Raw genomic sequence first — 14315 nt, 5'->3', positions numbered from 1 at the left:
TCCTGATGCTCCTAAGGGTATCATCCAGAAAGGATGCCCAGATACTTTATCAAGTTGCACAACAGCCCAGCTGTATGTGGACTTTGGAAATATGCTTTGTAACTAAGAACTGAATCCCTGGTTTTAAAAACAATGAAAAAGTATAAGCAGCTAACAGAGTAACACTTGCTACTCTCACACCTGGGCAAGCAATGGGATTTTTCATATAATCATGTATAGTCTTATTTATTTTGTGTACTTCTGTAAGTGTGTGCATGAGCAGCTAATACGGACAGAGAAGCCAGAGCCAAATCCCGAGATTCAGGCACTCCTGAGCTGTGGAGTGTTCAAAATCCAAATCAGGGCTTTACAGCTTGAGCCCTTCTCTAATATTTATTCAGATTTATGATAAATGTAGTACTTTAGAGCTAATTCTTGCTCATAATGTATCTGTTGTTCAGTCATGACTAAAGTGTATAAATATCACGCATTTATCTTTGAGCCTGTGGACATTTAAGCCTCTCTGTTCTTTGGGGCGTTATTTATTTATTTACGCCTTTGCTTGTTTGATAGATGGCAGCAGATAAATGTTTCCTAACTGGAGATGTCTCATTAGTTTTGCTTTTAGTATCATCTGTCATATGACAGCAAACAACAGGGAATTTTTGCACATTTGTATGACTGTACTGCATTTTCACTTATAGCTGCTGCTGTGCTCTCACAGGTGAGGTGATACATAAATATAACCTTTTCCTTAAAGACTATCTTCAAAGAAAATGCATTGATACTCTAACCAGAGCCCTATCGTCCTGTCATTACAGCCCCACTATTTCCAGGGAAGCGAGCTCGTTGTGTGATACAGAAGGTGGAGACTGTGAAGCTGGCTCTGCTAAGCCTTGCCTAATGCAAACTGCTTTAGTATGCACAGCACATCATGCCGGCTATACTGCAGGGAGCAGGCAGTTATCGCACAAGCGTGCATCCTCAGAGCCAGGATAAACACTCCGTTACTCTCCCTCTAAACTGCTCTTCTGGGAGGGAGAGAAAATAAATAGGGAGCGAGAGAGGCATTTGAAGTAACCTTTTTAAGAAGGAGTCAGCAGCCAATAGAACCTTTCTTCCTTTTTTTTTTTTTTTTTTTTTCCTTTCCCCCACTTCTTACTAGAGAAATTCGTGTTACCTCAGCAATTAAGGAGAAGAGCCAGCATCTAGGGTTCCAGGCTGTGAGGGGGAGTAGCAACTTGTACCAGGTAGGAAGCCCTTTCAACATCCTTTTAAATCCATGCAGCTCAGTTACTACTTGCTATGTTGCTATACTGTGTCTGACTTGTGGAGACCTTGTGTCTGCCAGTCACCATTCCCCGAGCGAAAGAGACCTTGGGGAGCTTTAATTGCCAATGACCTTCAGAGTATTTCTTGGAAAGACACTGGTACTTAGTGCTGTAAAGTAAAGCAATCTATACTTTCATCTGATGGCTTAAAGTGTGCATTTAGCATCAGGATGCAGCTGGGTGAAACTGCAGCTGTTACCCATCTACAAAACCATGTCACAAATGAGTAAAAATTAGCCATTTTATAATAACTGAAGCAGCTGCTCTGCATTTTTAGCAACACGGCTGTATAACTTTCCAAAACTTATTACCATAAATTCTTTTTGTGCTGGAAAGTCAGCAGATATGCTTTGCTGTATTCAAAGTTATTTTGACAGTTATCTACTATATTTTCATAGTTACTTATGCATATTTTATTAAGACTTTTCTAAACTTTCCTGAGGCAGCTGTGTCTTGTGGCAGGTTAGTATTCCTGCTAACAAATAATTTATGTAATAATTGTAGTGAGTGGTTATGATATTCGCTTTACAGGGTTGCCTGCTGTGAGCCTGTGGGAATGCAGGCACCTCCTGAGATGTCTGAGGGCAGGGGTGGGATGGAGCCCGAGGTCACAAATGCTCATTTTATCTGCCTCAGTACGATAGGACAGAGGGGAGAGTGAGGAGGAGGCGAAAGCTGTAATCGGGCTTTGTGATCCTGTTGTGCAGTGTTTTTCTTTTGTTGTACTTTTATTTTGTTGTACTTTTGTTTTTGTTCACTCACAGGAATGAATGGTTAGGTGACATCTGTTCAACCTGTACTGTGTGCATTGTGACAGGGATGGGACTTAATAAATTTATTAAAAACAGGAGTAGCATTTCCGTAAGTTCCAAGGTTAAGAGTCGATTCTGCAAGGGTCACCATGGTGTCTGTGAGACTCAGAGTTTCACTGTGTGATCAGTTTAAGTTGTTGTCTTCTGAGTAGCTAAGGGAGTCTGAGGCAAACTTTTGCAAGCTTTAACATTTTCTTCTATACAGAAGACCAGAATTCCCCAGACAGGGAATTCTTAAGGGTAAATATGTATATGCATTTTTAAAGTGTAAGCAGTGGTGTGAGCAAGTATACCATGCCTAAGAATTCAGTTGCCTGCAAGAACACCTGAAAATAGTGTTCAAAACAGTCAGAGCTTGGGTACCACTGCGGTAACAAAAAAATAAATACTGGTAATAGCACAGCTCTCTCAATACCCACACAACCTTTTCTTGTATGTAATTGCTCTATGCAGAAATAGCTCCATATATTTTCTTTAAAGGTATCTTGTGACTCTTATCTGTAGGATAAACTGTTGAGGATGTCTAAATCTGTAGCCTTTTTTTTCTGATGAGCATAATGAAAAAAACAATTCTTAGAAAATGAGAATTGTATCTGATAGTAATAAAAGCTAAGGATGTAAAAAAGAAATAGCTTTGAAAATTACAGCTGTGAAATAGAGGTGAAATCTAGTCAGTGACCAGCACTGGTTAGAGGACCTGGCAGTAGGTGAGAACAGCTTTATCCTCTGTTTCTTTGGTTCTGACAAATTCAGTACTTCAGAATATTCACGCTTGGAAGGTACCAGTTCAATTAGCAACACAAATGGGAAAAAATCTAGAATAGGAAAGTGATGTCTTGACTCCTTTAATCTCTCTTGATATATGGAATTTGAGATGATGAAAATTATACTCACGCCCTTCAGGTTGTTTTAACAGGTTGATGTAGACCTGAAGTGAATCATTACCTTAAAGGGAAAAAGGAGGTAGTAAGTTGAACATACCAATGCATTTCAGTAGAGACTCATAAAATTCAGGTTTCAGAAACATTTAAGGCAAATTACAGTTAGTGGGTTTGGGATTTGGGGGATTTTTTTTGTTTGTTTGTTTTTATGTGTTTGGGTTTTTTTTTTAACCTCCAGTCCAAATGCTCACCCTAGGGATATGTAGAATCTCAAACATTCTTAAAATAAAATTATTGACTCAGGCCTTAAATTTTAGCTTGAAAGGGCTTATTGAATATGAATGCATTGTCACACTTCGTAGGTTTCTCTGAGAGAAAGGGATTATGAGGACTGTGCACTGGGATCTACAGGTTTCTTATCTTGGTATTGCTTGCAGGTCACCACCTTTCTATGCCTCAGTTTACTCATAAATACAGGTGTTGGCAGCTGCTCATTTGGAAACATGTTGCAGATACCAGTATTTCCAGATATCCTCATTCGCACTAATGGTGCTTCATGTAGATTTGCTGTTTTGTGACTCTAGTTCACCTTGTAGCTTATGAACTTGGCTTTAATTATTTCTCTGGGTTTGTTACCTCTTTTTTACCCTACTGAAAACCTGGTGAACAAACACTGTTTTCTTCATTATTATAATTCATGTTTAAAACTGCGAAACAGATAGCAGAAATCTTTATGCTTCATCCCTACCCTGGAGGAGACTCCCCTTACTGCACAGAGCTTAGCGGGAATGTGGGATGGCCCCATCTGTGGGGGAAACCTGTCATGTTTAAGAAGACCCTCCAGAAGCTCAGGAGTCACTGATAGAATGTCTGTGTATCTAAAAGTGGATTGGATTTACCATCCCAGAAATCTTATGATTTCTCAGCAGAAATGGTGCACTTGGTTCTGCGTAGGTTTTTAAAATATAAAACCAGACAAATCTGACTTCCAGAGGTATCAAATCAGATTATCCAGAGGTATCAAACTTAGCTGACATTGCATTGTCATATTGCAAAGTGTGGGTTTCCCTCTACATTGGTGGCTTTGACCAAATCTATCAGTTCCCAGAACTACTTCTTTCAAGTGGAAGACTGGGACTTCCAGTGCCTTTGGAAATCACATGATGAAGCTTCAGATCTCGAGCAAGGGTCTTATCTGTTGACGTATGAAAGAAAAAATCCCTCTGTACAACTAATTGATGTTTCTTGGTACTTTCTGACGTTTTACTGCATCAAATAATTGGCCTGACTGCAGAGTCTGATGTTAGTAAAGGGACTATCAAAATGCAATGTATGACATTCTACGTGTTGATATAATTCTGTATTACTGTGGGTCCCCAGAGTGGCCACTATCTTTTGATCTAGGTTTAGTTAATTTTAATAACTTCCTTGTTTTTTTGGAAGCAAAACATTAAACACATAGTTCCAGTAATGTATCACGACTGCAAATTTATACACAAGGATTTTCAAGCAACCTCACAGTTGGATATTATACTGAGCAGACATGTCAGCACTCAGGCATGCCTTCCTTCTAATGTGAGCATGAACGAGACTATGAGACTAAATTTTTCTTTTTCCACTGTCAAGACATTCGGTAACATTTTTCCAAATGAACATTTGAAGACAGTCAGGGACTTTTGTACTTTGCTTTCAACATATGCAAGGGATTAGAATTAATAGTTGGACTCAGGGGATCAGGATTAATGGTAAGGCTGACTAACACTAACCAACCATTGGACTGCACTGCCAACTTTAAGAAAATAGTAAGTTACTTAACAGCACACAACTTTTAAGATTTATTTAAGCAATAATCCCCAAGGAGCCAATCATTACTAGCAATTAACTGTTGGTTTGTGGGTTGCTGGACCATTAATGTTCTAAAAAACTGTTAACTACAGTAACAGCAACAACAGTTCTGAGGTATGTATTTGCTCTGACTGCGGGTTTTCTATTATATAACTTTTTAATCTGTCCTACACTTTTTCAGCAGCTAGGGACTCATCAAATAATTTCTTCTCTGTTAGTGCCTTTTGATGATATGTGGAAAGGCTGTGATGTTAGAGCTGGATTTATTATACCTATAAGGCTAGCCTTCAGACAGAATGCAGAAATTTTGTTATTTTTTGCCTGAAACTTTATTGATGCTTTTTAAAAGACACTTAATGCAGTGCTAAGGTTTAAACAAAAATTTAAAACAAAATATATATCTGACTTCTTAAACTTTTTTTCTAAATGAAATTATAGCAGCTCTGATCTGACTCAATCAGTCCTAGAAGCAGTGTTTAGCATAAGGAAGTTATGATAAAGGTCATTTGTAGAATAAGCAGAATTGGAAAAATTAGCTTGCAATGTTTTTGCCTTCTAAATATCCTCACCCTCATTCAGAGTTTAAAATGGAAAGCAAAGCTGAATGGCAAGAGACACAGAAAATAAACTGGAAGCTGAAAAACTGCTATTTTAATAAGTTTGCTTAAAGTTCTGGCTTTATTTAATGTTGTATTCTTTCATTGTTTTACTTTTCATGGGTCAGAAAAATAAAAAGAAAGAAGCAGGCTAGATATAATTTTATATCTTTTAGAAAGTAGGACAGCTGTTTTATCTCTGTGGGCTTTGCTTGCTTGATCCAGAAATCACCAATAGCTTAGGGTACAAGTGTGCATGTGTTGACTTCTCCTTAATGGAATTGAGGTGGGCAGCTCTACTAAGGCTGATTAGAACCATCACAAAATCTGCCATGCTACGATGAAATGTAGGGAGATGGATTTAGGTCAGTATTTAATGAGCCCCACATACAATACGGGCAGGAAAAAAAAAAACCCTTAAAAGTTAAATATGTAATCTGAGTTATTTAGAATAAAAAAAACCCCAACCCCAGACACTGTCCTACATGATTCTTTAGTCTGAATCTTACCTAGTACAGAAAATAACACTATTTTTACAAACAAAAAGCAAACATCACACAGGAACTTGCACAATGCACCGTCAGCCAGTGGCACTGAGCAGTGTGCTGTGGTCAGTTCTGGAGGGCAGGGCTGGACCCAGAGGGACCCGGACAGGCTGGGGAGGTGGGGCCGTGCAAACCTCACGAGGTCAGCAAGGCCAAGTGCAGGTTCTGCACATGGGCCGAGACAAGCCCGAGCACAAACACCAGCTGGGTGGAGAACGGATTGGAAGCAGCCCTGAGGAGAAGGACTTGGGGCTGCTGGTGGATGAGCAGCTCAGTGTGACCTGGCAATGTGCACTCCCAGCCCAGAAAGCCAAACATGTCCTGGGCTGCATCCAAAGGATGTCGAGGGTGTGGATTGCCCCTCTCCACTCTGCTCTGGTGACACCCCACCTGGAGCACTGCATCCAGTTCCAGGGCCACAACCTGAGAAGGACACGGACCTGTTGGAGTGGGTCCACAGGAGGCTACAAAGATGCTCAGAGGGCTGGAGCTCCTCTCCTCTGAACACAGGCTGCGAAAGTTGGACTTGTTCAGCCTGGAGAAAAGAAGGCTCCAGGGATATCTCATTGCAGCCTTCCAGTACTTAAAGGGAATACAAGAGAGCTGGAGAGGGACTTTTCATACAGGCATGGAGTGATAGGAGAAGGGGGAATGGCTTTAAATTGATAGGGCAGGTTTAGATGAGATTTCAGGAAGAAATTCTTCCCTCTGAGGGTGATGAGGGACTGGAACAGGTTGCCCAGAGTAGTTGTGGATGCCCTATCCATGGAAGTGTTCAAGGCCAGGTTGGATGGGGCTCTGAGCAGCCTGGTCTAGTGGAAGGTGTCCCTGCCCATGGCAAGGGGGTTAGAACCAGATGATCTTTGAGGTCCCTTTCAACCAAAGCAATTCAACGATTCTATGAAAAATCAATCGCTCTTTGGACAGTTCCCAAGCTCTTGTTTTTATATTTATTCTAAGCAACCAGGTAGTGTCAGGGTTGATGGCTGGTAAAATTTGTCAGGATTCAGGTTACTTATTGTAGAGCTGCAAGGGAGGCAGAGAGATGGGAGTGCAATTTTGATTATATTATAGTGCATTAGTTTGGTACAATAAATGCATCTCTGAAGTACCTCTTTTGATAAAGCAAATCATTGTGGAAAGTATGGGAGGTGGAGAGGAGGATCATTCTGTTCAGCACCCTACCTAGCACGATGTGCAGCAATTTGAAGGTACCTGTAAAGAAGCAGAGGAAAGCAACACAAATTTCTGAGAAAGAAATTACTTTTGTGAAGTGGCCATGGTGTTGGGTGTAGTTTCCTTCTGTGCTTTTTTCTTTTCACTTCAGTGTCAATCAGACTGGTACAAATCTCTTGGAGAAGACAGACATCATTAAAGAGAAGGAGTAAAGGTAAAACAGTTGTTTTTATAGACAACTTGTTTATTTTGTGATGTCCTTTCTTAAAATGACAGCTATTTAATTGAAATAGGCTTTCCTGGTATAAAATATATCCATCAAGCTGTTGACATTAGTGCTTTGTTGAACGTGAGGCATACCCCAGTGTTCTGGAGCGGCTGTACCTTTATTTACATTTGCCAACAAAACACCTGCCAGATTTAACATCTAATCACCACACAATATAATGGATCTTTAAGTCTGCAGAAATGGATGACAGGTTTCTGTGTTTTTTATTGCCAGGAAAAAAGTACTTGTGTAGGATAATAAAACAGAAAAATGGTTTGCATAGAATAAAACTAATTTTGCCTTATTAATACTTTATCCGTAGACCTAGAAATCAGAGAGAATAGACACTATGCAGCATATAGAGGTAAGGAAATTAGAACCCCCCTTTCAAATTAATTGTGGCCTCTAAGTACTCAAATATTTGAAATTAATTGTTCTTTGGTATATTAATATCAATTTATCATCTAGGATCAACATATTTTTGTAAGGGAGCATAATTCAGGCAGAATGACAGAGGAATTACATGTTGCACTGACATGACACCCAAACAGTTCACTGTGATTTTACTGCAACAGAAACCAAAGGTCAACTACTTGAAGCTGAATGATCAGCTGTGTTGGGGTTCTGGCCCAGCATTCACCACTGGGGGCCTCTGCAGCCAGACAGAACAGCTGCACTTGAGTCTTTCTCTGTTAACCACGAAAATTGCCCTAATTTTTCGTTGTTTCATAAGAAACTCCTTACATGCCTAAACATGAGAGATCCCTGACTCTGAGTTCCATGTTCACACCCAGACACAGCATGCCAGAGCTGGATTCCTTTTCTGGTATGGGCTGCAGTGTTTGGCAGCTGGGCTTCCTGGCAGCTGGAGCATTTGCCTTGATTCATAAGACACTGAGCTCCAAGATACTTTGAGGGCATTATTTAAAAAGTCCTTATTTGTACTCTTGTCTTCAAATGGCCCTTGAAATACACTTTGTGTTTTGAATTTGTGAACTTAAAGGGACTACCATTTTTTCCAGGTACTGTACAGAGACCAGTGGGAGGTGGGAGGTAAGGAATAAATCACAGCAATGGGAGATTGTCTTCTTTGTGTGCTGTGTCCTTGCATAATGTGGTATTTCTTAATATCCATTTGGTATGATACTGAAATTTCCTGATTCATGCAGAAGGGTTTTTGATAGCTGCACCAAGGATAACACCACAGGAGACCTTCCCATGTTGTTTTGCAATAAGCCTGTGTTCTCTCCTATCTTTAGATGCTTGTCCACAGCTCTGCTCCACATGGGAATTTGCTTCCAAGCAATGTTAGTCTATATGGAATTCTGGAACTTGGCTAGTCATGGGGCTAGTGACAAAGCCTGTCTTCCTCAGGGCACTTGTTTATGTATGAGGAGGTAAAGAACAGTCCGTGTCACTTATGCCCATGTTTGATTCTTTTTCTCCTTCTGTTTTTTACTTCCTTTGCTCATGTTTAAAACCAAGGGAATGAGCTGACAGGAATTAGCTTGAGTAGCCCAAGACACTAAACATTTTTTACTGCCATGACTGTTGGCAATTTTGAAGAGAATTACAATAGGGCATGCACTCTGAGAGTTCTTCTCTTTCTGTAGTAAGTCTGAATAATCTTTCTCTCTGTGTGACTTTCCTCTCTGAAATTGCATGAGACAATATGACAGGGAGCTGTAATGCTTAATTACTAAAAATCTAAACATATAGTATTCTGCAGAGAAGTAAAAATGAGCTTCTGTGGATCTCATAAAATCGTTTGAAGGTAATTCTTCCAATTATGTATATGAAAAATGTAACAAAACCAGAGGAAAAATTTAAAAATTATAAAAAATTCTGTGCTTAATTTTAAGGCTATTTAGATTTTCAGAATCCATGTTCACATTACAGTCTTCGGAATGAACATGCTTAGGGTGTGATGTGACACTGGAAGGGTTTTGCTTATTAGACTCCGGTGAGTGCTTCAGAAGGCTTTTGGAAAACCTCCAATTTTACCACTTTGCTATCAATTAATTACACTCTTACTTGAAGTTCATGAAGTTTGCCTAATTATTTTGGAATGTTTTGGAGCTCCATTTGCATTCTGAGCAGCGGCACAGTATATGAGAATAGAGTCCAGCGAATACTGTGTGTTGAGAAACTGACATTGTTAAATGTTCTGTAACATTTAGGAAAAGAGGTGTTAAGAACTGGTGTAAAGGTCTGCATGGGCTATACCCTGTATTTTGGCAAGCGTGATCACTGCAGGTTACAGGGAAAGATCAGTGTAGATGTATCCTCTGGCCTCCCAAAACTACATGTGGTCAGAAAGAGGACTGAAGGTGACACCCAAGACCATGGTAAAAGGTCGTGTGATCTCTGTGAGTTTCTAGAGCAAGAAGGACGCTGAGAAGCAAAAGGGACAAGAAGAAAGGAATCTCACAAGGTGCTGGATTTTTGCTGTTCAGCACATTAGAATACCTGTTCCCACATGCAGTATTTCTGTACCGTGTAACAGCAAAATGATTGTTTCACTAATATTTTCCTGCAGGATAGAAATGGACTTCTGAATTTCAAAAATGTTTTTTCAGCTGCTTAAATAAACCCAAGGGCAAAACTGACATGCAGCTTCTGTGCTTCTGATCTGCCAGTTAAGGAGTAAAAGGATCCTTCTCCACTCTTCATTCTTTCTTTGACTATTGCTGGTGGTGTGGCTAATGCTTCTGAAGTCCTAAAGTGCATCAATTGCATTGTTTTCTAAGTATTTCTAAGCTGTCTGGTAAAATACCATGAAAACAGTTATTTTCAAGATAGGCCATCATTCAAACCTTTGAGACAGAAAACCCAAAAGCAGGAGGAAAAAAGTCTAAAAAATGGATTTCTTTGTTGCACAGGTAGATTGATCATCAGGGATAGGCCAAGAACTTAATTTTCATGGGGTTAGCATTGGTTTGTTCATCACTCAAGCTTATATTTCAATTTTCCAGTGTCCTGGAGTGAGCATGCACATGTGTTTTTCTCTAAACTTAAGGAAGTTTCCAGTGCCGTAAGTTGATAATGGTTAGACTTGCCTTTAGAGATATATGGCTTGCCTTGTGGTAACTATTTCATGATAAATGAAGTAGCTGCTCTATATCCAGTAAATACGTGCAGTCACCCAGTACATCTCCAGGTACAGGTGACATCACAACTGCACTGCTGTAAAGTTTTAAGTACAATGACTTTGGTTTAGACAATGTGCTGTATGGAAATAGAAATGTGAAAGGTGCATAAAACAACTGATACCATGGATAAGTAAAATGCCTGTATGTCTCTGAAAACTCTGGTTGTTTTTCGAAGAGAAAGACCAAAATATCCTGGAATTTTGCTTCAAGTACTTCAAAGTCATTGCAGTGACAATATCCATTACTGTAATCTGCCAGGGACACACTGAGGTTATGTCAGGTAGTGGGACTACATGTCAGTCCCTCAAGAAATGCTCCTGGTATACCTTGTTTTAAAAATTTAGCAATTCCCTCAAAAAAAGAAATTTGCAAAAGCAATTTTTCTGAAGCCCAAAATATTTGTGGGCCCTGTCACAGGGAGGAGTTCAGAATTCTTTACAGGAAGAATAAAATGACCTTGAGGACTACAGTAATAGTATCTGAATGAAATTCAATAGGACAAAGTGCAAGATCATGCACAAAAACAATACATTTCTGTTATAAGCTAGGAGCTTGTTAATTGGAAATGACAGAAGAGGAGAAAGTCATAGGATGACTGCAAGTCACCAGTGCAAAACATCAATGAACAGGGCAAATACAATCTTAGGCTGTGCCAGATGAAATATTTGCATTAGCAAAGGAAATAACAAACACCTGAACTAGGTTCTGCAGAAACAATAATGTGGGATATTTGTACTAGTTTTCCTTTCCTGCTTTTAATTAAGGTGAATTCAAACTGGAGTGGGTGCAAAGAAAGGTTACTAGGATGTTCAGGAGAATGGGAAGTCTTTTATAAGAAGAGTCTGAGACACTTTGTTGTGCTTAGTCCAACCAGATAAATTTATCAGAAGTTGAGCAGTAATTTAAAAAAAAATATATAAATGTGTCTAGCGCTCAGAAGTGTGATGTTCTGGAGCCAATTTTAATGGTGGTCAAAACCCCCCACAAACTACCAGCCGTTGAGCTAAGATCCTTTTGTCTTAAAGGAGAAAATCTAACCTGCCTGCTAGTGACTGAAGGGAGCCAACCTCAAGAGCAATCATGTCCAGTGCTTCTAAGCATTTATAAGGAAAAGCCAATATTGAAATGAGTTCTATAATTCAGGTACTGCTGGGTTCATGTGTGGTTCAATCTCTGTTTACTTGGATTGTAATGAAGATGGAAGAAATCAGCCTAAGTCATGAACTGCTAGAATGGTGCTGTCAGACTGGGAAGAGCTGCAATGTGATAATAGCATTGATAATGCAGCTTATGCTCACTGACATATTCTCTTTTTATTCTCTCGATAAAGACACATTCTGCAAATACTTTCCTGGATATTTCCTCAGCTAAAATATTGCATGCCAGTCTACTTTTAATCTGATTTTTCCAAATCCCAATGGCTTAGATCCAAGTGGATCCCATGCTGATCACAAATAGAGCAAACAAAGGCTTGAACTCCTGTTATGCAAATAGATTTTTCTTGAGAATTTGCCTTAATGGTATTAATGAACTCCTATAAAATTGCCATCTCTCCCATCCTGCTGATCTGAAATTCTAGCTTTGCAGGTGTTGGATGGTTTGGGTTTTTTCCTTTTTTTTTTCGTCATAATGAGCTGACACTAATTTCTTGCTGTTCTTGGTGTTAACCACTTCCCCCTTGCTGAGCTGAACTGGGAGTTCGGAAAACAACAGCTCTTCTCTGGTGTGGGAAATCAGTGGGCATGAAACAGGAGGAATTGCTTTCTTTGCAGTCCACTCAGTATGGCCGTGGAGAGCTTTTCGGGAGAAAAGGGAAAGAGTGAAAAATGTGTGTGACAAATGCAACAGAGGCCAGGATGAAGAGAGAAAAACCATGAAGACAGAAAGGTTGACAATGAAAAACAGGGAAGGCAGGAAGAAATATTAATAAAAGCAAGATCAACACAAGCATGGCAAATTACCCCTTTTAACTATTTATTTAGGCTGAAAAGAATTGCCACAAGTCAAGTCACATAAATTTTAATTTGTACTGCCAAGTTTGTAGTAGAGCTAAATTCTGTATAGCTGAAAGTGTCTATCAGCCTGCTCCTGAGAAGTATCCAGTGCTATTGCTGAATTGAAGGAGGCTCAAAATCACCCACTTCTATGTTTAAGCCTATCTTTAAACCCAGCCTGAAGATCCTTCAGCCTGAAGCCTGGTCTTCACAGGCTGTTTCTCCACCCCTAAGGTGTGATCTCTTTGTAGCCATTTCCAGTTTTTTCCACGATGGCTTCACATCTAAGGGTGCTCTGGGTTGGGAGTAGCTGTCTCTCCAGGAGAGTCTCCCACGATAGGAGAACCCCTCCACAGCTGATAGACTTCCTTACAGGAGTGCTGTGCCACTGGAGTGAGAAAAGGTGCCCAGGAGTGCTGCCAGGATAGTGAGTCCTGAAGGACAAACTCCTGACTCTACTGAGCTCTTGTGTTACACTACAACACTATCCCATTCCTTGCCAAGTTCTCATACTGGGAAACATCCACATCCATGTAGGCTCAGTCACCCTAGGAGAACCCAATTCTTTTGCTTGTAGAATCTGTATTGTCTCTGATCCCCCTGCCTGCACACTTACAGGCTACAGCAATAGAAATTCTACAGTGAAATCAGTTGAGGAATTCTACAATGCCTGAGGGTACTGGAGTAGCTCTGAGAGCAGATAATAACTGAAGTTCCTCAAATACTGTCAAATGGTAATTGTGGGCTTAAATTGCATCTTTATTGTCACAAAGTAGAATTGCTGGGAGGGAATTCCTAGAACCACCATGCCCATGTACAGTACCTTTTTTTTCCTCCCCTAACTTGAGTTTTTGCTGGATTATATCTTCTTCACCTTCAATATTAACACTTGTTTATCTTTTGATTTGGCTGCTGAACTACTGGTTGTACTTAGTTAATGGGGAGCACTTAGGCAGGCAATGATGAGAAGTAAAGACATTTTCTTTTAGACTGTGTGTTTGAAGGCGATCATGAAGCAACTTTAAATAAGAAATAGTCTTATTCCAAAATAATGTTCCATTTTGCTCTTTTAAAATTTTTTCTTATGCTTACTGCATATCTCCTTCTCAAAATGGAAGTCAAGAGAAATACTCTTCTCTGCATACTTTCTAAGCTAGTCAATTCCTGTGATGACAAGACAATTCCTGCTTCAGTGGGAAGTAACCTTATTCATTGTCCTCAGAAGACGAAATAATACATCTCTGCCACAGAATCAAAGGCTGACACAGAGCCAAACCCAACCCCTACACCCCCAAGTGTGCTCTCAAAATACAATTATTGCCAGTATAGGCCTGATTTTATTGGCAGTTTTAACACTTAAGAAGAGGTAGCGAGTAAGGGATGCCTTCAGTTTTGGGAGAAATATTCTAAGATACTCATTTAAAACTACAAATTCAAGTATTCTTCCTTGAAGCTTGAAAATTCAACATTTTTTTTATAGCATAATGGAGAGAATGACTGCATGATGTAGAAAAACGAAGCACTGTGACGGATTGATTAGGAGATATGTACTTCTAGCACATTCACTATCAGAAAAATGCATGATTACATGAAGACTGAAGGAATAGAAATGACTCTTCATATCCGTCACCTCTTCTCACACCATTCAAAATCTCTGCCTATGCTTCATAAAGAGTTTCAGTTCTTGAATCACACAGCTGACAAACTTTCACATAAATTTATCTCAAGGAGTATTG

General features: G+C 39.7%; 1 protein-coding gene across 1 annotated transcript in view; it reads left to right on the top strand.

Moving 5' to 3' along the window:
- The first annotated feature begins 942 nt into the window (after positions 1-942).
- Positions 943-14315, top strand: part of TENM1 (teneurin transmembrane protein 1) — an 829870-nt gene continuing 816497 nt past the window's right edge. Inside the window, exon 1 of the mRNA XM_042028501.1 lies at positions 943-1229. The gene's annotated coding sequence lies outside the window, so the exon portion shown is untranslated. The remainder of the gene's footprint in view (positions 1230-14315) is intronic.

This window comes from Corvus kubaryi, unplaced genomic scaffold (assembly GCF_017639235.1).
Source record: "Corvus kubaryi isolate FWS band 111438036 unplaced genomic scaffold, C.kubaryi_AGA036_p1.0 130, whole genome shotgun sequence".
NCBI classification, from domain to species: Eukaryota; Metazoa; Chordata; class Aves; order Passeriformes; family Corvidae; genus Corvus; species Corvus kubaryi.
This window is presented reverse-complemented; position numbering and strand designations above follow the sequence as displayed.